At 37.8% G+C, this 22,330-nt stretch overlaps 1 long non-coding RNA gene across 2 annotated transcripts; it reads left to right on the plus strand.

Annotated features, from left to right (window-relative positions):
- On the plus strand, nt 1-21,755 carry LOC134477534 (uncharacterized). Of its 2 annotated transcripts, none has more exons than XR_010049556.1 (2): nt 1-123; nt 21,214-21,755. It is a non-coding gene; the product is annotated as an uncharacterized LOC134477534 (long non-coding RNA). The 2 variants fall into 2 exon arrangements; XR_010049555.1 differs by lacking the exon at nt 21,214-21,755 and adding an exon at nt 13,748-17,016 and having other exon boundaries at nt 6-123.
- The last annotated feature ends 575 nt before the right edge of the window (nt 21,756-22,330 follow it).

Raw genomic sequence — 22,330 nt, forward strand, 5'->3', positions numbered from 1 at the left:
GGTTAGTGAACTTGTGAGAGCATTTCTGCCCAGGAAAAACAAAGCCTTCTACACAACACACAGAGCATACTGTGCCTCTCAGGCCTTGTGGCCTGCTCTGTGGTCCTTCTCAGCTGCTACTGGGTGAGTGTAGCCTGGGGTCCTGTCCTCCAAATCCATTATTTTGTACAGTGAGTAGCAAAGCTGAGGTCTGAAGAAGTCCTAGCTTGAGGGAGGGAGGGCAGGCAACTGATAAGGTCCATCTAAGCAGTGCATGATGCCTTCCAATGCCGGATAGCATGAAGGGTTTGGAACCTCAAGAAAACCAGAAATATATGTAGTAACTTGTTTCACAGCCCTAGGCCTGAGGGCTGATGGTGCAACCTTTTCATACTGCTGGTCTTGAGATGAATTCAGGCCTTTGATTCCAGCAACATTCTCACTTTTATCTAACAAAGCTAGTTTTTTGGGGGGTAGGAGGCCCCATCTGTTGAGAATCATTCTATATAATTGTTGGGAGAATTGCAGTCAGGGCTTGCCTGAGGCCTAGTGTCTTGCCATGCAGGCTGGCTGTGGGATATAGGAACATAATTCTGCGTGCCTCCTGTCACAGTTCAGGACTCGATGGTCCTGTGACATTGTGCTGCCCCATATCAAGACTGCAGCACCAACTAAAGACACTCTGGTTCCTTGAGAACCCAGTAGTAATAAAAATAGGGATTCACCTTGGAAAAGAACAAACTCCTTTTTAACCTACTATCTCTCCCCACTGTCTTCATCAACATAGAGATCTTCATTAGCATAAAGTCATCACTACCCTCTGGGTCATCTGATAATCCCTCAGATAATTGTACACACTAATAAGTAGTGGCTGTCTCGGGATGTCTTTGTCTCTGCCTGTCCTGAGGCATTGACCTCCCTGTCCCCCTGCCATGCATTATTAAATTTGTCTTTGTTTCTTATTTCATCTTTGTACCACACCCCTCATGCAGGCAGTTGAGGATGTTGGCCAAGTCCCGATAACCATGCACTAGAATCTTTTCCTGCTTCTGCTGGCTCCTTAGACCCAAAATCTTATGATCTTGTGGTCCTATTTTATCACACACATATATCTCATGAAACATTTGGTGGGAGGAGAGGTGTCTCAAAAAACTTCTAGATAATCTCTCCTCTTGGTGAGATCTTGACTCACAACACTGAGTAAACCAACAGCTCATATGTCTTCTCGTAGGCCACCTACGAAGAATTATTCTCTGTGAGTGATTTTATGCCGTCCTGGCACTGCAGGATGACCTCACTGAAAGTAGCAATTGTCATTGAAGATAGTAAGGATGGCTCCTGTCGGCAGGATTCTGCTCCCCTGGACTCATTTGCACATAACCCAGGTCATTTGTCCCAGCCAAGAAAGAGAGAGGCCTGCCTTTAAAACTGTTGTCCTTTCCTTAGATATAGCAAACTCCCAGCTAGTTGAATGTTTTATATTCTGGGAATTTTCTCGGAGCAGTGTTTCTGAATTCCAGCCCATAAAAACACAGGCTGGAGTTCTGCCAGGATCCAAAACTCCAGCTGTCACCTAGTGGATGTTTGAGTTAGAGCAAGTTACTTTAATTTTCGTGAGCCAACTGCCACATCTGTAAAGTGAGACTGAAATTGGTCAGTAAAAACCACCTCAAAGAGATGGGGGAAAGGCAAGAAGATGATATTTATAAACACCTTTCCTGGAAGCTCATAATGGGTCCTCAGTGGGCTGATGCACTTTCTGTTGCATCATGAGTTTTCTATTTCTGTTTGGCTTGTGTTCTCCTTCAAAGTCTACATCAAAAACTTCAGACTTCTTGTTGAAGCCAGAATCTTACTCAGCATTCACTCTAAAACTACTCCCTTTGTGTTACCAGCAAGGATTATTTGACCATTGCCATACTGTGCTGACCAGCCCTTTGTGTGTCTTGAAACCTTCCTATAATGCAGGTATCATTATTGCACCCATTTTATAGATAAATTGGGTGAGGTTAAGTGACTTGACCAAGGACACATAGGTAGTAAAATGGTAGAACCAGGATTTGGACCAAGAGAGGCTGGCTCCAAAGCCATCACTTTTAGCTACTTGGCTAGACCTATGGTAACACACTTCAGGTACCATTAGGGATTTTTTCTAACTTCAGTGCAGATGTGTTTTGATTCTTGATTTTCCAGAATCTGGCCTACAATTTACCACACTGAAATGAAGTTTATGTCTAAGTCAGGGTTTCTCAACTCCAGTTCTAAACAAGAGTCTAAGCTTAAGAGAAGTCAAGCAACTTTTCTAAATTCTTGAAGGCAGCAAAACCAGAATCTAAACTAAGGTTTCTCCTAATATCAAGGCCCAAAAACTTATATGACTCACTTAGTTCCTAAATAAAGGTGTGAACTCCATCCTGAAATCTATTTGTTCCTTCTGATTTTCTTTCTGCAAAACTGTTCAGCTTCTGAATTTACAACACCCAGCTGCTACTTATCAGAGCACAATCTAGATGTAAAGATTTTGGAGCTAAATCAACTGTAACCTAAGGGTTTAAGCTCTTGTTTACAACCCTGTGTCCCTGAGTGTGCCAGGAGGCTTGACTTGAGCATCTACTTCCCAGGTTCCTCCAGAATCATGGTGAGGGCTAAGCAAGCCTTGGAAACACAGGGTGACTACTCAGCTGATTGACTTCAGCCACTGTTGAAAAGAACCAAGGCAGAAATCACAGCTCAAACTTCTGCCTAAATGTCATCACCTTTTGGCTCCAGATTAATTTATTAAAATCTTTATGGACATAAAATGGACCTAATTTGCAAATTACATCACTTCCTTGATATGGAGAGATGTATAATTTAAGAGACCACTAGGCACATAGTATCCAATTGCATATAGGAGCACTAATGCATAGCAGATTGAGACTATACCAAAGCTAGGTTTCTTTAGTCTTTATTTGTCTTTATATTTGGTCTCTATTTCCTTCTCTAGGTACATGATTTATTTCTCCTCTTTGCTGGGTCCAGCTGTACACAGACACAGTCATCCAGATATTATACTGTACATTAACAAATAGGATCCCTTCTCATGGTTATATACATGTACCAAATCCCTACAATGAATGTAATCATTATATATGTATATAGTACATATATATATATGAGTTTTCTATTTCTGTTTGCATATATATATATATAATATATATGCAAATAGGTACCAATAAAATCTTTTAAGAAGGTTCTCTTTTCCATCCATTCCTCAATGCATAAACAAATTTGAAAATAAATTCTCAAGGAAACTGGAAAAAAAGTGGGTTGTCTACCAGAACCGGCTTGTTTTCCTTTGTGAAACAGCAGCTAGTAGCAGCTGTTCCCAGGTTAGTAAAGTCCAAAGGCCTTGGCAACCTTAACAACTGGGCAATCAGCAGTCAGTAGTCAGCTGCCATCCCAGGTCCTCCAAAGCCCTGCAAAATATTTCTCCTGACTCAAGTCATCACAGAATAAATAATTTTCACTGTGAAATAAAATGAAAAATCTTGCAAACAAATCAGCAGAAAGATGGTGACAAGGGAATGGAAGAAGTCTGTCTCCAATATAAGAATCTGAAAGATTAGGACCTCAGAGTATGTTAGGGTTCCATATTGCTCAACTTTGTAAACAGAAGAGAAGATAAACTTCAATGGTAATGATACAGAAATTTCCTCTGAGTGACTTTTCAGTGTAACTAAGAGACTGTTTTGGGTTCATTTTTCAATAGTGTTTAAAATAGTGTTTTCAAAACTAGGCATGGCAGAACACACCTGTAATCCCAGCACTCAGGAGGTGGAGGCAGGAGAATAGCAATGAGTCCAAGCCCAGCCTGGCCACACAGTGAGTTCAAGGTCAGTCTAGACTTCATAGCAACACTGTCTTAAAATAATAATAATAATAACAATAACAAAATAGTGTTTTCAAAGTGTAAGTATCAACACAGGAGTGAATTATGAAATCAAACTAGTTGATCATGACTGAAGTATAATTTCAATTAAAGAAATAGAATAAAATGGATATGTCAGATTACTTTACACAGAGTAAGGGTATTTTTGTTGTGGTGTGTGTTTTGGTTGTTGGCTAGCAATCTAAAATATATTCCTCTAGTTTTATATCTTTATTGAAGTAAAATTAACATGCAATAAACTGCACATATTTAAAGTATCCAATGTGATCTATATGTGTGTGAAATCATTAAACAATGAACATAATAAACATGCCCATGGCTCCCCAAAGTTTCCACATACCGCTTTGTAATCTCTCTCTCCATCCTTTACCCATTTCTTCCCCTAACTGCTTATCTTTCACTGTAGTTCGGGCTTCCTAGAAACTTATATAAATGGGACATACAGTGAATACGTACCCTTTTGCATTTGGTTTCTTTCACTCAACCTGATTGTGAGATTCATCCATATTATTGTGTGATTTCATCATGCAGTGTTATTATGGAACAGGAATCCATCATATCAACCTATCACAATTTGCTTATGCATTAATCTGCTGATGGTCAGCTGGGTATTTCTATTTTTTTTTATTTTTGGCTATTTTCTTTCTTTCTTTTTTCTTTTTTTTTTTCATGATAGGGTCTTCCTATGTAGTCCAATCTGGTCTTGAACTCATTGTATAGGCCAGGCTGGCCTTGAATTCATAATAATCCTCCTGCCTCAGCCTCCTAGTGATGGAATTACAGACATGTGCCACCATGCATCGCTCAAACTGGACTATTTTTACTTTGGGACTGTTACAGATAAAGCTGTCATAAACATTTATGTACAAGTCCATATATGGACATACATTTTCTTAGGTAAATAACTAGTTATGGAATGACCAGATCATATTAGCTGTCTATTTAACGTAAGAAACTGCAAATCTTACTGTAAAATGACATTTTACATTCTTATTGATAATGAATGAGAGTCCCAGTTCCTCTAGATAAATCTTCACCATGCTTAAAATGGTCAAGTGCTTTCATCTTAGGCTTTGCAAAGATTAGGTAGTAGTGGCTCATTTAATTTGCACTATACAATCACATTCCAATTAACATAAGGGATTGGTAAGGTAATTTCATCCTCATCGTGTGAACACCAGAGAGTGCACGTACACAGATCTAGATGGCATATAGGTCAATCACTCCTCATGGCTTCTTGATGTGATCAGGAGATGCAGGAAACCAGAGGTATGAGGCTGCTATCACCATAATGTGGCACACCAGTTTACAGTGAACGCTTTATACTAAGTAGAAGTACACTCTTAAAAATGTTAAAATATAGGGGCTGAGGATTTAGCTCAGCAGCATAAGTGCCTGCCTTGCAAGCAGGCAGTCGTGTGTTCATTCCCCGGTACCTATAAAAAGGAAAAAGACAAAAAAAAAAAGTTAAAATATATAGTACAGTAAACACATAGACCAGTAACAGTCATTCATCATCATCATCAAATACTACGTACTGTATGTAATCATATGTGGTGTACTTTCATATGATTGGCAGTGCAGTAAGTTTGCTTATTTCAGCCTCATTACAAACACATAAGGAGTTTATGTAGTCTTTTCAGATCTGCTTCTTGTGCTAACATGCATTTAAATTTTCTCATGTCTTTTCGTAGCTAATAGCTCATTCATTGTGGTGCTGAATGATATTCCACTGTCTGAATGTATTACAGTTTATTTAGTCACATGCTAAAGGCCATCTTGGTTACTTCCAAATTTTGACAGTTATGAATGAAGATGCTATGAACATCCCTGTTCAGATTCTTCTGTGGAGCCATGCTTTCAAACTCATTTGAGAAAATACCAAAGAGTGTGTGGTTGCTGGATAGTGTAAGAGTACATTTACTTTTGAAAGAAATTCCCATTAGTAATGAATTGGTTTTAGTTAATCTACATCTTCACAAGAATTTGATTGATATCTTAGATTTTGATCAATGTAATAGCTGTCTACTGGTATCTCATTCTTTTAATTTTTAATTCTCTAATGATATACAAGGTACAGCTTCTTTTGATATATATTTATTTAATATCGTAATATCTTCTTTGGTGAGGTATCTGTTCAGGTCTTCTGTTCACTTTTTAACTGGGTTGTTCATTTTGTTAATACTAAATTTTAAGAATGCTTTAAACATTTTTGTGTAACAGAATATTATCAAGCCAGGCATGGTGGCACACTCTGTACTACCAGTATTTGCTGAAGATGGAGGATTACCATGAGTTTGAGGCCAGTCTGAAATACATAGTGAGACCCTGCTTCAAACAAACAAACAAAGAACCTTATCAGATATGTCTTTTGCAAAAGTTTTCTCCTATTCTATGGCTTGTCTCCAATTCTCTTAACATTGGTTGTTTTTGGGGGCGGTCAGACAGGAGTTCTGTATTTTAATGAAATGCAGAATATCAATCATTTCTTTCATGGATCATGGATGGTGCGTTTCTTGTTGCATCTAAAATGTTGCCATATCCCAAGGTCCTCTAGATTTTCTCTTGTTGTTTTCTAAGAGTTTTATGGTTTTGCATTTTACTTTTCACTCTGTGATTAATTTTGAGTTAGTTTTTGTAAAGGTTATAATGTCTGGGTCTAGATTCTTGCTAGCTTTGTTTTGTTTGTTTGTTTTTTGTTTTATGTGGATACCCAATTTCTCATCACCGTTTGCTGAAAAGATACTTTTCTCTCTATTGTATTGCCCTTGCTCCTTTGTCAAAAGTCACTTGACCATATCTATTTCGGGACTCTATCTTCTATTCCATTTATATATTTGTCTACTATTTCACCAACTCCACACTGTCTTGATTATTGTAACTTTATAGGAAGTCTTAAAGTTGGGTAGTGTTAGTCCTCTGATTTTGTTGTTCTCTTTCAGTATTGTATTGGCTGTTAAAGAGCCTTTCACTGCTCAGGAAAGACTTTAGAGTCAGTGCATTAGTATCCACAAAATAATTTCTGTTTTAGGTGTTTTGTTTGGCTTTAAATTTGGTTTTGGTCTTTTGAAACAGGACCTTGCTATATAGTTCACGCTGGGTTTGAACTCTTTGTAGTCCAGTCTGGCCTTGAAATTTCAGTGATCCTCCTGCCTTAGCCTCCTGAGCACTAAGATTACAGTAATGCATGACCACACTTAGGTAACTTCTGAATTTTTTCTCTGAAATTGTGTTGAATTTGTAGATCAAATTAGGAATAAATAACATCCTAATACTATTGAGTCTTATTCATGCCCATGGAATGTCTTTCCATTTATTTAATAATTTTTCCCCCACTGTTGGATATGAAGCCCATGACCTTGCACATGACAGGCAACTCTCTACAACTGAACCACATTCCCAGGTCTAGTTCTTTTTACTTCTTTTGTCTGAGTTTTGTGATTTTTCTCACATAGACCTTGTAAATATGTTGTTAGAGCAGATGCTAATGTAAATGCTAATATATCTTAATTTGATAATCCAAATATCCAATGACAGTATAATAAAGCAATTTACTTTAGCAGTTTTAACCTTGCATCCACAACTTAGCTAAAATTATCAACTCCAGGAACATTTTTATTGATTCTTTGTGGTTTTCTACAGGCAATTATGTCATCCAGGAAAATTTTACAACTTCCTCTTAATCTGTATTCCTTTTATTCCTTTTTTGTATCTTATAATAGCTAGAATTTTCAGGATTGCCCCCAAAAAGGAGCAGTGACAGATGAAATTCATGCGTTGTTCCTGTAATTAAATACTTTTAGTGATTACATTTTCTCTCTTTGGTTAGCTAATTAGCTGTAACTGTTTGATTTTTCTATTATATAATAAAACGGTTATACTACACAGACTATCCTCAACTAATACAATACCATTTAATATATACTATAAGACCCTTAAAACAGTTTATCTTCATCCTCTTCTCCTTGATATTTATGCTTTTGCTGTACATTTTACTTACTTATGTTATAAATCTTTCAATATATTATTATTTTTGTTTCTCATTGTCAAATATTTTAAAGAATCTTTTTAATAATGAAATTATCTTTTATATTTATTTATATATTGACTATTTCCAGTACTTTTTACTGCTTTCTATAGATCTGGTATTGTTTTCCTCTTCTGCCTATACAATTTCCTTTAACATTTCTATGTTTCTTCTTTTGTAATGCTTAAGATTAAACACAGGGCTTTGCACATGCTAGGCAAGTGCTGTACCATGAAGTCTACCCTCAGTTTAGCTTTAATATTTCTTTTTTCTTTCTCTTTCGTCCCCCTGCCCTTGCCCCACTGGAAATTTAACCCAAGGCCTCATACATATAATTTTAACATTCGTCTTACAGACCTGCTGGTAACTAAGTCCTTCAGTTTTCATTTCCCTAGAAAACGTCATTTTTGAAATGACTAAAAAAGTCATGTTTTAAAAGATATTTCTACTCTTGTTTAAACGTGTTCTCTAAGATCAGAAGTTTAATCTTCAATACAACAATATTGAGAAGGGGATCTTTAGGAGGTTATTGGGTCATGAGAGGTCCCACATGAATGACTTCATTCCATGACTGCAGGAGGGTCCCTGATGAGAGGATGAGATCCCATCCCTTCCTCCCTCATGCATGTGCTCTTAGCCCTTCTGCTTTCCACCTGGGGATACTACACCAAGGAGGCTCTCACCAGGTGCAACAAGCCCCTGGCCTTGGACACCTCAGCCTCCAGAACTGTAAGAAATAAATCTCTGTTCTCCACAAGTCACTCTGTCTTGGGCATTTTGTTATAGCACCACAAAAAAAAAAAAACTAAGACAGTTTTTGACAGATTTTTTTTTCTGTCAATGTTTTAAATATCCTTCCAGTTTATGGCTTTTTTTTTCTTATATGCTGCTTTCTGCCATTTTTGTCTTTATTCCTTTACATTAATATGTCTTTTTTTCTGAAGATTTTTCAGATTTCATCTTTAGCTCTGCTTTTGAGCAATTCGGATATGATGTTTCTTGGTATGATTATTCATGTGTAGAGAATATTTTTGTTATGAAGCTTATCAAGCTTCTTATGATTAGAAATTTACATTAGGAATTAAATTTGGAAACTTCTCAGCTGGTATGCTTTATAACATTTTTGCTGTCGATTCTTTTTCCTGTCATTCAGGGACTCTATTTACATGTATATTAGGCTGATGGAGATTGGACCACAGTTTATTGATATGTTTTCATATTTTGAAATGTTCTTTTCCTTATGTTTCACTTGATACTATTTCTATGCTGTCTTCCTTTATTAATCTTTTGTTATTTCTGTTATGTGGCATCTAACTGCTGTTAATCTCACTGAGTGTATTTTTTGTTGTTATTTCTGATATTGTAATTTTTATCTCCAGGATTCTGTTAGGGTAGTTTTTGTTTCTATCTTTCTCATCTCTATTTACAACACTCATTCTTTGTCATCTAGAACACATGGGATACACTGAAACTTTTATTTAAATTTTGTCAAATAATTTTATCAAAAATTTAGTTTCCAAGTCTCTCTTGTTTTTATTTTGGGTTTTTGTTTTTGTTTTTGCCTTTGTTTTTGAGACAGGAATTCACTGTGTGGTTGACACTGGCCATGAACTCACTAAGTAGCCCAGACTGTTAGAACTCTTGGTGATCCTCCTGCCTCCATGTCCTGAGTAATGGGATTTATAGACATGAGCTATTATGACCAGCTGTTTCTTTTGATCTTACTCATTATTAGTCATAGTCTTACTTCTGTACATTCCAGGTAGTTTTCTGAATGGATTCCAGGCCTTATGAATTTTACCTTGTGTTATGGCTTGTGTCTGGATGCTCCTCACCCCTGCCAGGCCTCATTCAGTAATAGGTGGGATATTTTCAGAGGTGGCCAAATCTAGAGTGTGTGAGTCTAGGATTAAGGGTGTATAATTACTAAACAAGCCCCTTGATTGGTTTGGCACTGTCCTTATTCCAGTGGCCAAGAGTATAAAAGGGGAAGAAAGAAGCTATTAAGGTCCCTTGCTTGCTTGGCTACCTTCTGCTTGCTATAATCTGTGTCACCTCTGTAATGCCTGTCTGCCATCCAACCTGCCTTGGGGCTGGATATTACAAATTGAAACCCTACAAACTGGACACTAAATAAACCTTTTCTCCTTTAACTTATGAGTTAAGTAAAAGTAGCTAAGTTACCTTGCTGGCACTAGATAACTTTTATTTCCATAAATATTTTTTAGTTTTATTCTATAGCACAGTTAAGTTACTTACTTAGAGATGGTTTCATCCTTTCTAGGTTTGTTTTTAAATTTTTAGGTGAAGCTAGTGCTACCCATAGTACAAGGTCAATTTTGTCCTACAATTTAGGCAGTAGCTTTCTAAATACTCTGCCCCAAATCCCAATAATTAGGAATGGTTTCAGTCTGGTTGGGGGCATCAAGGGACATGAATGATTTGGTACTTTTTGGTAATTTTTTCCTAAGCTCCAGGTAGTTTCCTCACAAATGTAAGCTGACTAGCACTTAGTTGAAAACTTCAGAAAGAGCCTGTTCAGGTTCCCACAGCTTTCTCTGGATACATCAAAACCCAGCTTGCTCTGGTATGGATGTGTTATGCAAACTGTAGCTCTGTTGTCCTCTCTAGACCCCCGTGTGCATGTCCTCAACTAGTAATTTCTCCCTGGCTTTCTCCTCCTTGCACTATAATGGGAATGTCTCCCCCAGAAGTAGGCTGGGCTACTTGTAGGGCCTACGCCATCTGTTTTTCCTCTCTCAGGGGTCACTTTCATGCACTGACTGATAAAGTTAGTGTTACAAAATTGTTGTTTCCTACATTTCATCCAATCTATTATTTGTTCCACATAGGAAAGTAAATATCATTCCTCTTACTTCATCTTAGTCAAAATTAAAAGTCTAAAATGTATTTTTATTTGGGTTGGGGAGGAGTGTGAACAACACTGTCTTTAATGACACATTTCTCTGAGTAATAAACATTCATCCATGCAAAGGTGCAACCAGATTTAGAAAACCATCTCTTTTAAAGAATCCTAATTTTATCATTGGTCATTAGAAAAATGCAAATTAAAACAACATTGAGGTTCCACCTCACTCCAGAAAGAATGGCCAGCATCAAGGAAACCATCAATAACAAATTCTGGAGAGGCTGGGGAAAAAGGAACTCTCCTGCACTGTTGGTGGGAGTGTAGACTGGTGCAACCACTGTGGAAATCAGTCTGGAGGTTTTTCAAAAAGCTGGAATTAGAAGTCTAATTTGACCCAGCTGTTCCAATTCTGGGCATATTCTCAGAAGAAATGAAAACATCATACCACAGTGATATATGTGCACCCATGTTTATAACATCACCATTTGTAATAGCCAAATCTTTGAAACAACCTAAATGCTCATCAACTGAGGAATGGATAAAAAAGATGTGGTATTTTTATGCAATGGAGTACTACTCAGCTGTAAAGAATGATCACATCGAGGCTTTTATAGGCAAATAGATGCAACAGGAGACCATACTCATAAGTGAAATAAATCAAACAAACACACATGGTTAAATACTGTATTGTTTCCTAGTATAAGAAACCAAAAGAGTGGGGCTGGGGATTTAGCTCAGCAGCATAAGCGCCTGCCTTGCAAGCAGGCAGTCGTGAGTTCGATCCCCAGTACCGATAAAAAGGGGAAAAAAAGACCAAAAAAAATCACAAGAAACCAAAAGAGTAAGTAAGATACAAAATCTACAGTGAACATTGTGAAATGGTAAGAAACTGCTCAAAGGGGAAAAATAACTCAGATAGGGAAATAGAGAAAAGAAAGAAGGGAAAAGAAAAAAGATATAAGTGTGTGTATATATACACCTAAGATAGTTAAGATGATTGTGCTACTAATTCTATTAGTTTTTGGAATAAGACAGTTAACATTCACAAGATTAGTTCAATTTTGCATACATACATCTGGTAATCTGAGTAACTCTTTTGAAGGTAACTATGTAAAACAACAACCTTAGTTATGTTCCTACAACTTTGTTTTGAAGGCCTAATTATTGTTTTGGGCTCTTTGTTACTGTTATATATTTGTCTCTTTTGTTTCCTGTTTTTCTTGTATTTTATTTTGCTTTGTTTTTCCCTATAATACAGAAAGGATAGATGTACATGTACAGACTTACACATGCCTAGAATTTACAAAAATTGATTTGAAGGTATGAATAGCTGCTTTGAAGAAAATAAGACATTACGGTAGCCATTGTTGATTTTCTATCATCTTGTTTTGAAGTCCAATAATGCTTTTATTCTTTGTTTTGATTGGTTTCAGTCTGTTTTCTATTATTTGCTTTCAATATGTGTGAAGACATGGACAGCTATTTTGAAGAGAACAAGAGATATTATGGTAGCCATTGTTGATTTTCCGGTTGTCTGGTTTTGAAGGCTTGTATTGCTTTCATTAATTTGCTTTGATTGGTTTTATACTATTTTGTTTTGGTTGAATTCATGGTGTGTAAAGACATGGATAACTATTTCGGGGAGAACAGGAGACATTGTGGTAGCCACGGGTGATTTCCTGTTATCTTGTCTTGAAATCCTGTGTTACTTGCATTGTTTTGCTCTGATTTGCTTTGTTCTGTTTTTTTTTTTTTTGTTTTATTCTCTTTAAAATTAACAAAAAGAATCTTAATTTGTCTTTTTAGAGGACTCTAATTTATACAAATACTTCACTTGAATTCAAGTATCTTAAATATTTAAAATCATGTACAAAAGACAATGAGGAATTGAGCCCTTACAAACTGCACAGATCAGCTTTACTGTGAGAAGATAGGATCAGCAGAGAAACGATTCTCAGATATCCATCAGCCCTGACTGATAGTCAAGACCGACTTGACTATCTTCAAGACCTGAGCCAAAAGCTCTGATAGTATCCTAGCCTTCTCTGGGGAATGAGAGCAGAGAGAGCCAGCCATGGGCTTCAGAGTGGGAGAGAGGAATGGATCTGCTTAGTTTATTTCACAGACCTCTGAACACAATCAGAGAAAATCCTTTTTAGTGCTAGACTTATATCCTAGGCATAAATGAGGAATTTTGGGGATATAGCAACACTTTCCTAGGACCTCATAGCATACTCAATTAACTTCCAAATGTTACTCATTTAGTAGCTGAGTAAATGAAACTTCCCACTCACACCTGGTGTGAGTTTAGTACAGCTACTGAGTCTTACAAGATACAACTCTCAGCATGTTTCAGCGCTGATCATCTGTTTATTAGAAAGCTACCTTGTTAGACAATACATTACATTTGCATTTGCATTTGAAAAAATAATCTAGCATAATGTAGAAATTTATCAAGTTTGGAGTTGAACTTGAGTTTATCTTCCTCTGCTACAAATGGATGGGCTGGAGATTTGAAGGTTAATCTTGACTGTCAACTTGACTTGATTAAGAGACTTCTGGAGCTGGACATGATAGTGCATGCCTGTAACCCCAGCAGTTAGGGAGGCTGAGTCAGGAGGATTTCAAGTTCAAGTCCCACCTAGGTAACTTAGTGACACTCTAACTCAAAATTTAAAAAATAATAAAATAAGGTCTGGGAATATAGCTCAGTGTACTGAATCTCTGAGTTTAATCCCCTGGACAGGAAAAAGAGAGAAATATTCCGGAGAGATTTTGATGGTACTAACCCCATTAATGGGCTAACCTACTGATGAGTTCATAGCTGAATAGGGTATTTGGAGGTGAGGCTCACTTGGAGGAATTGAGTATTGGGAGTGTGATTTCAGGTATGATATCTGATCCACAATCCCTTATTCTTTCGCTCTTGTGCTCCTCTCAGCTTCCTGACCACCACCAAGTAAGCAGCTTTGCTCTTCCACCAAGATGTTCTGTCTTACTTCAGACCCCCAGAAATAGAACTAGCCAGCCATGGACTGAAACCTCTGAAACCATGAGCCAAATAAACTATATCCTTCTTTGAGCTGTGTATGTCAGACAATTTGTCCCAGCAATGGGAAAGCTGGCCATTCACCGGGGAAGACTCTTAACTTTTCTGATTCTCTGTCTCATCCATTTATAAAATGATATGTGAAGAAGGAGGAGTGGCCACATGAAAGAGATGTGAAGATGGTATCTCTTATCAAAATGAAAACATTAAATGGTCTGAAATGAAATTCTTGTGAGCCCAAGAAAATCTACAGAAAGTTCATCTGTAATCCAGAAAATTAAAATTCTCTGAAGTAGTCTAAGTGAGAATGGCTCTTTTTGGACATGGCAAATCATCCTTCAAGTCTACCTTTTCCAGAGACTTAAGTCTTTCCTGTAACAGTGTCCTCCACTTTGAGACTCTGATAAGGAGAGGTGAAGGTTGGTCAGTTACACTAGTCAGAGTTTAGCATTGCCTGATCATTTTGTATTCAATGAAGGCCTTGATATGAAAGACAACAGCATGGTACTTCTCCAGGAGACCTTGGCCTAGTTCAAGGCAAAAGGGAAGAAGCTGATAACAGATCTGGCAAGCGAACTACTGGGATCTGTCAGAATATGACCAATTCAGACAAGCCTATCAGCAGGCCAGCAAGGTCTCGGTAGCTGAAGCTTGATCCAGACCTCACAGGCTAGTATGCTTTTTGGGTAACCTTGTTTATCCATAATGCTCAGCAAAGAGAGGATCACTGTTTGTCTTTTTCATAGATAGAAAACCCACTGCTGCTTTAAAGCAGCCTGCTCTTCAAAACAGAATAATTGATCTCAGAATGGATATACGTTTTATCTTTGTTACATAAATTGAATCATAGCATGCATACCATAAGTGTATGCCACCTAATAAATATATCATAGGTATGTTTCAGTGTTAATACATCTTCATTCATTTTAATGACAACATGAAATTCAATTGCATAGTTGTAAGAACTGAGTTCTTTTTAGATTTAGAATATAAGATACTGCAGTATACATGACAGCATATCACAAAATGTGTCACAAAATGTGATCTTGGGGTCTTGGGTTGTAGACATGTATGAGAGACAATACAAAAGAATCAGCGTTTGCGGAGAGAGGAGCAAAGGTTATGGATAGATAACAACTGGCTACAGAGGCTCCCTGAGATAGTCAACTTAGAATTCAACATAATACAGAGTGGGGAGCCCCAAACAGAGGGAAATGAATTCTCTTGTCCCAAGAAGAAAATAAATTGAGAAGAGCCAACCAAACACACAGTCCCATGCTATTATTGGAACAACTAAAGGTTCAGTGTTCCCGCTACAGCAGGTGACTTGCTGACCATCCGAGGTCTGGCTGAAACTTGCTGAGGTCCTGCCATGACTTGCCGAGGTCCCACAGTGACTTGCCAACTTGTCCGAGGTCCTGCCACTTGGACTCACTGGAGGCACAGTTACATTGAGTTTGGAGATTGGTGAGCCAAATGGAAAGCTGAGTTGGCAGGGTGCCTACATCGACAGACAGCCATGAATTTGTGGTAACCTGGTCAAAAGGGGTGATCCAGAAGATTCAAAGGGATTACCAGGAAATTAAAAACTCTATGGAAAGACAGCAAATCAGCTTGAAAGGAACTAAGGATAGATTATACAAACTGGAGGACAATTTTGCAATGTGGGAGTATGAAAGGGAAAACTTTTTAAAAATAACAAGGAAACAAGCAGTAACAATACAAAGGCTAGAAGATGACAAGAGGATCTATAACTTGAGAATAAAGAATGTGAATGAAGAAGCTGGGGTACAAACAAAGGAACTACAAAGGTTATTCACAGAAATAATTAAGGAAAACTTCCCAAACATAGGAAAAGGAAATGATATTCTGATATATGAGGCATACAGAACTCCAGCACCTACAACCAAAACAGAACTAAACCCAGGCATATAATAATCAATATCCCAGAAATTCAGTATAAGAACAGAATATTAAAAGCTATTAGAGACAAGAAACAGATCACCTATAGAGGAAGGCCCATCAGAATAATGACAGACTTCTCAACACAAACCATCAAGAAGAGCCTGGAGCGAAATATTCCAAGCCCTGAAAGAAAATAACCTCCAGCCCAGATTGATATACCCTGCTAAACTGTCTCTAGAAATTAATGGAGAAACGAGATGCTTCCAAGACAAAGAGGAACTTGGGAAATTCGCAACCACCAATCCAACTCTACAGAGAATAGTGCAGGGCATTCTAGAGAGAGAGAAAAGTACTAGGATTCCAGGAATAGTGGCAGAGAATGGAGCAGAAAACAGAATGAAGAAGATAAGCAGACAACTGATGGCAAAAAAAGAGCATAACAGAAATGAGGTAGAGAAGATTTTATTCAAAACTGATATGATTGATAGTATCAAGTCTGAGAGTATAGGCAACTACACTGAAGATGACAGTATTCTACGATACACATTCTGGTTTGATAACTGCCAGTTTTTGAAGTGCTATACTATATACAAAGTTTTGTTTTTATTAATACTGTTATATACCGATATATTCAATTATACTATGTCCAATGATATAGCCAATTCTATTGGAGATAACAAGAGACAACACAGGAACCATGGTAGCTCTTTGTACAATGGTCTTACATGTTTTTCTTGATTTCCTGTGTTTATAGGAATATGTTTTTTTGTCTTGTTTTGTTTTGTTTCTCCCTCTAATATAGAAAGGATAGAAATACATGTTAAGACTCATGCATGTGTAGAATCTATAAACAGTTTGTGAGAACTGATCTTACGACACATGATGAAATGAACAGATACTTTGAAGAAAAAGAGACACTAAAGTACCCAGTGCTGATCCTGGAGGGTCATAATGTGAAACCCAGCAATAGTACTATTCTTTGTTCAGAGTGATATTAGACTCCTTGGGTTTGTTCACTCTCAATATAATTGAAGATATGGATAACTGCATGTATGTTTAAGTGTATAGGATTGATAATCATATTTCTAGTTTTTGTTGGACAGTTGAACAGAACTGGTTGAAATCTCACTGTTTGAATCCCCACTTTACATGTTCCATTTTTGTATCTTGAACAACTATTTGTAAAACGACAATATGTAAACATCAACTAGTGATTTAAAAAAAAAGAATCAGCATTTGCTTTTATCAATACTGAATTCCTAAAAGATAAGAGTGTTTTCTTTATGTGACCTGCGAGCTGCTGATTACACTTACAATTCATATTGATCAATTTTGATGTATTCCTCTCCAGACATGCTTTCTGGCAGGCCCTTCAAAAGGAAGCCACATCCTTCCTTCCCCTTCCCACGACCTGGATGGGGAAGAATTAATCCTTCAGGGAAGATCTATGTATAACCTAGCAAGAAAAGAGCCTCTGGAAGCACATGAATGATGTGAATATAGCTAGTGGGCTGGCTTGTACACATGTGTGTATGTAGTTGTGTGTTAAATGTGTGCATATGCCTGTGTATGTAAGTGTGGACTTGGTGCCCTGAATTCTGCCTTTACTCTTCACCCTGATTTACTCTCTCATTACTTTCTATTCACACCTGGGACTTGAAGTATACCAGTGAATACTAAAGTGGTCTATTCAGAATTAAAATATACCATGACCGTCAGAAAATCAAGAGGAAGAAATTGTGAAAGTTAGAGGAGCATCTTGATCAGTGTCTGACTATAAGTACCAGGCTCCATCACGTATCAGCTTTATTACTTAAGCTATATAGGATCAGTTTCCCTACCTTTAAGTTGATGAAGATAATAATATTTACCTTATAGAGAATTAAGTTATTTAAATTCATAAAGTACTTCTAACAGTATCTAGCACAGAGTAGCAAATAAATGCCAACTATTATCATTACATCTAAAGGCGTCCACACATCCCCACCTCTAAACCTCAGTTTCCCTTTGTGATAACTTGCATAAGCTTCACTGTGTATAAAAAGATTTCATGTTTAAAAAGTTATCATTCAGAGGCTTAGTGAAAAAAAAATTATCACTTTAGAAATTGTTCCCAAAAAGAGGGTTGGAAGCATTTTAAGAACCATCTGATTAGATCCTGTAAGCAATAGGCACAGAAAGCCCTCTGGACTTTTGAAATCAGATGGGCCTTTATTCAACACATTCTAGTAGGGACACTTTACAAAATTAAGTTAACACAGCCCCAAAAAACCAGTAGCCCAGGAAATCACCCACCTAAAATGGTCATCATAGGCAGAGTAAGTGTTTAAGGAACGGTAAAGTGTTTGACTGCTTTTCATCTCACTGAAAGTCTCCATTCACATACTTGCTGAACAACTCACTGAGGCTACGTGCTAATGAGGGGTGTGGACTTGTGGATGTGCTGATTGTTTCTTCGAGTTTGCAGCCTGGGAAACTAATAGAAATATATGTGTCCTGTAAGATTTGTCTCTAACACAGAGAGAATCAAAAAGGAATGAAAAAGATGCTGGCCATTGAGCTCTAGGAATCCAGTTGCCTTCTCCCAGCCTCTGGACACACAACAGCCCCATTATGCGAGGACAAAAATTGAACCGAAGCTTTCTTGCAAGCAATTTGAACTTGGACCTTCAGTACACAGACTAGCAGCCAGCTCCCAACCCCAACACCCCCTCCCCTTTGCTCTCCTCTCCATCTTTGCAAGAGAATTTAGTTCCATTTAAGTCCAGGAGACATGGCAAAAACAACACTCCAGACACCACTTCCATTTATGGCAATGGGATCAAACAAGTGAGACACAGCCCTTCAGCTCACAAGGCCCTTAGATTCTCTGTGCCTCATACATTCATGTCTTCTCCTCCCACTAGAGAGGAGGGAGGCCAGAAGAGTTGTTCTTTTTAAATTTTTTTGAAGGACCAAAAATATCAGTCAAAGAATAGAGTCACTAGTTATTTACACAAGAAAGGTGTTAAGTCAGCCATAGGTCACTTTCCCCATCCTTTAGATGAGGAAACTGAGGCCAAAGAAGCTAAAAGAAAAAAGCACACTGAGAAGAATCCCCAACATGAGCTACCTTAGAACATCAGAGAAGCCCAGACTATGCCCTTGTCTCCCCATACTTACTTGCATTATTAGATTCGTGTGTGTGTGTGTGTGTGTGTGTGTGTGTGTGTGTGTGTGGTACTAGGGACCAAACTCACGACCTTGCACTTGCCAGGCAGAGGCGCTTATGCCACTAAGCTAAATCCCCAGCCCCCATTATTAGATTCTTATTAACATGCATTGACAAATCACTGTATTCTAACTCCTATATTTCAGAGAAGGAGCAAAATTCTACCTTGTGGGAGCTGACAATAACAAGTCAATTTGTCTTTGGATCCACTTCATCTCTGCTGCCTCCCAACCCTTTTCATTGTAATAATACACCTTTTTCTTTCTTTGTTGTCACTCACGTTCAAATCCTTAAAGTTATATTTCACAGTCACCCCTTTTCAGTAATCAACAAGTCATATTAATGGTTTAAGTAGTCAATCATTCTTTCAGCAGACACCTGCCTCCTTCAGGTACAAAGCACAGGCTGTGTGCCTTCCTTTCTTCTCCAGTCCTTTTCTTAATACCCTCAACCCAGTCTCTTTGTCACTTTCCATTTGACTGGTGCTGCAAAGTCTACTCAGAGGCCAACTTCTGTCACCAACATGCTATGTCTAACTTTGCTTTAACAACTCACACTCATGCCTTCCTTCTGCTCCTTAGCCTATAGTTAATTGCTTCCTATCATCCACCAATTCAAATTTATCTCTTGGTTCAAGTTTTCCTGCAACCACTTCATCTACTCGTTTATTTCCCCATTATTTTCATCTGACTCCGTCAAGGTCTAGGATCATGTATCCCTTACTCTCTGTAGAGCTCTTTTCACCCAACCTCAGAATAATGGCTTCCTTACTTCTTCCCAATCATTCACATCTAGAACAGCACTGCTCAAACTGATATATGCTTATTTGCTCATAGCTTATCTCGTTACCTGGATGCTCACTATACTTCTTGTTTTGCTTTCTGATGTCTAGCAGGGTGTAGGAGCCCAACAAATACTTTGCACTGGATTAACCAATAGCTCCAAGCTTAACTATGAGTTCTCCATAGGTGTTCAATGGACCTCTTGCTGAGCACCTGAAGGAAACCTGTCATCAAATCATCATCCCAATGCAGGCAGATATGGAAACAGTTATTGTGACATAATAATATATGATACGGTATTTATCTTTAAAGGCAAAACTTCCCTTTTTGAAAAGCCAAATCCAGTGAGGGTAAAATTTCAAGCAGCATTTTCAACATTTTCTTAGGACAAACTGTCTTAGTACCAGGGAGATCACCAGACTTCCCTTTCTTGACATACCATTTAAAGAAAGAGGAAGAAGGTAAGTTTTGGAGACACACAATCTTATTTTATTATGCCTAAGGGATACATATCTATTTTAAGAAAATTAAAGCAATATAATTAGCAATATAAGATATATGGAGTCTATGATAACAAGAATAAAAATATATGATCTTTTTCTGTTGACTCACTTTAACTAGTACTCATTTATTCAAGGGAGATTTCCTCCTGCATCTTTAATTACCAAAATTGGTTTTTACTTTTTTTGAGGGGAGGAGGTTCAGACAGGGTCTCACTATATAGTCCAGGCTGTCCTTGAACTCACTATGTAGCCAAGGCTAGCCTCAAACTTGCAACAACCCTCCTGCCTCAGCCTCATGAGCACTAGGATTACAGGCATGCACCACCACATTCAGGCCACCATTTTCTTTAAATACTTTCCTTAAATACTTAGGCATTTAAGATATATTTGCTTTGTTAGTTCATATATCTTCATAAATTTTAAAAAGAATGATTAGATCCCAAATTGAGCATATCAGGATGATATCAGTCACTAAAAATACACTTCTTGGGTTGGAAGTGTAGCTCATTGGCGGAGCACATCCTTAGCATGGGTAAGGTCCTGGGCTTACCCCAAGCACCTCAATAAACAAAAAATACAGTAGGACTACATACACTTCACTGAAAATCACAATTGCTCTTACAGAATTGGCTCTCATAGCAAACGTGTATCAACTACATCCAGTGGATAAGCAAAATGTGTATCTGTTATTCCTTGCTCTCAAATTTATCAAATTTCGAAGCCAGGTTTGTGTTGGGAAGTCCACCACTTACTTCCTCACTTCCTTACTGTCTACAGCACCCATGTATGTCGGCGAAGTACAGCTCCAAGCAGAGGTAAGAAGGAAGTTCCTGGTGACAGTGTCTCTCTTTTGTCCTGACTACTGAATCAGCCTGCTCTCTATGTCTGGTCATTTCGGTTGGCACCTTCCTCTGCTTATTTTGTCTTATATGTATTTGCTTATCTTTGATATCTCAGGAATGAAGCTCACTGGATCTCCTCCGATTTAGATCCATATCATCTATAAAACAACTGCAGCATCTTCAGTGATGAAAGATATTCGGAGAAACATCCTCAAGAAATAAAGTTGCATAAAGCAAGTTTCCATCTAAAAACACTGGAGAATAAAAAGAATCTCTGAGCCTCTGGCATTCCTCCAGGAAAGGACTTCTGTGCCACAGAGGAATTGGACTTTTGCCCAGTGACCTTTGGAATGACCTGAACTTTATATACTTTTTTTGAATAGGAGGCCTGTGTAAGCAACCTGGCAACAGGAGAATTTTTCCAACTCTACTCTGTGAAAGTCCTCTTATATCTATATTCTTCTGTAAGTGTTCATGTATTCCACAATAGCCTTGTGAGCTTTATCCTTAGCACCAACACTAGATAATCTCTCCCATTTAAGCTTCCCTTTGGCCACAGCAGTGATATCTCACCCAGAACATCAGGCCCTCATCTTACAGACACCAAATGCCTTTTACTTCTTCTAAATTAAGTTTAACAGACCATATCTCCCAAAACATTGTGTTTTGTGTTTATTCACGGTGTTTTTTGAGTTTTGTTGTTGTTAGACTTGTTTGTATGTTCATTTGTGGATTTTTTGGTGCTAGGGATTAGACCCAGGGCCTCACATATGCCAGGAAAGATCTCTACTTATGAGCTACACCTCCAGCTCCCCATAGGAAGTTTTAAATAAAGCAGAAAAAGAAGATCTAGCTTCCAACTTTAAGGGACTTACCTAAAATTACTATATATTATAATATCCAAACAACATAGACTGTATGCCACTAGAACTCAGAGGAGAGAATCTTAACACAACCTGGGTTTTGGGGAAGGTTTCTTGAAGAAATGATATATAACCTGATTCCTAAAGAAAGAACTAGAAGGAAATATTCCCCCTCTCCCCCAAAATGGAAATGGTGTTGTTGGCAGAAAGGACAGTATAAGCCAGACATTGAAGTATATAGGAATGGGCCACATAAGAAGTACAGGTATTTGGGGATTAATGAAGAAGTTAGAAAATAAGTGCAGTACAGAGGAATGGGGTAGGCGGGAAGGTTGGCAAGAAGCAGAGAAAGAGGGGAGGATCTTAGAG

This window comes from Cavia porcellus, unplaced genomic scaffold (genome assembly GCF_034190915.1).
Source record: "Cavia porcellus strain 051 isolate PalLab524CR breed Dunkin Hartley unplaced genomic scaffold, mCavPor4.1 scaffold_1, whole genome shotgun sequence".
In the NCBI taxonomy this organism is placed as follows: domain Eukaryota; kingdom Metazoa; phylum Chordata; class Mammalia; order Rodentia; family Caviidae; genus Cavia; species Cavia porcellus.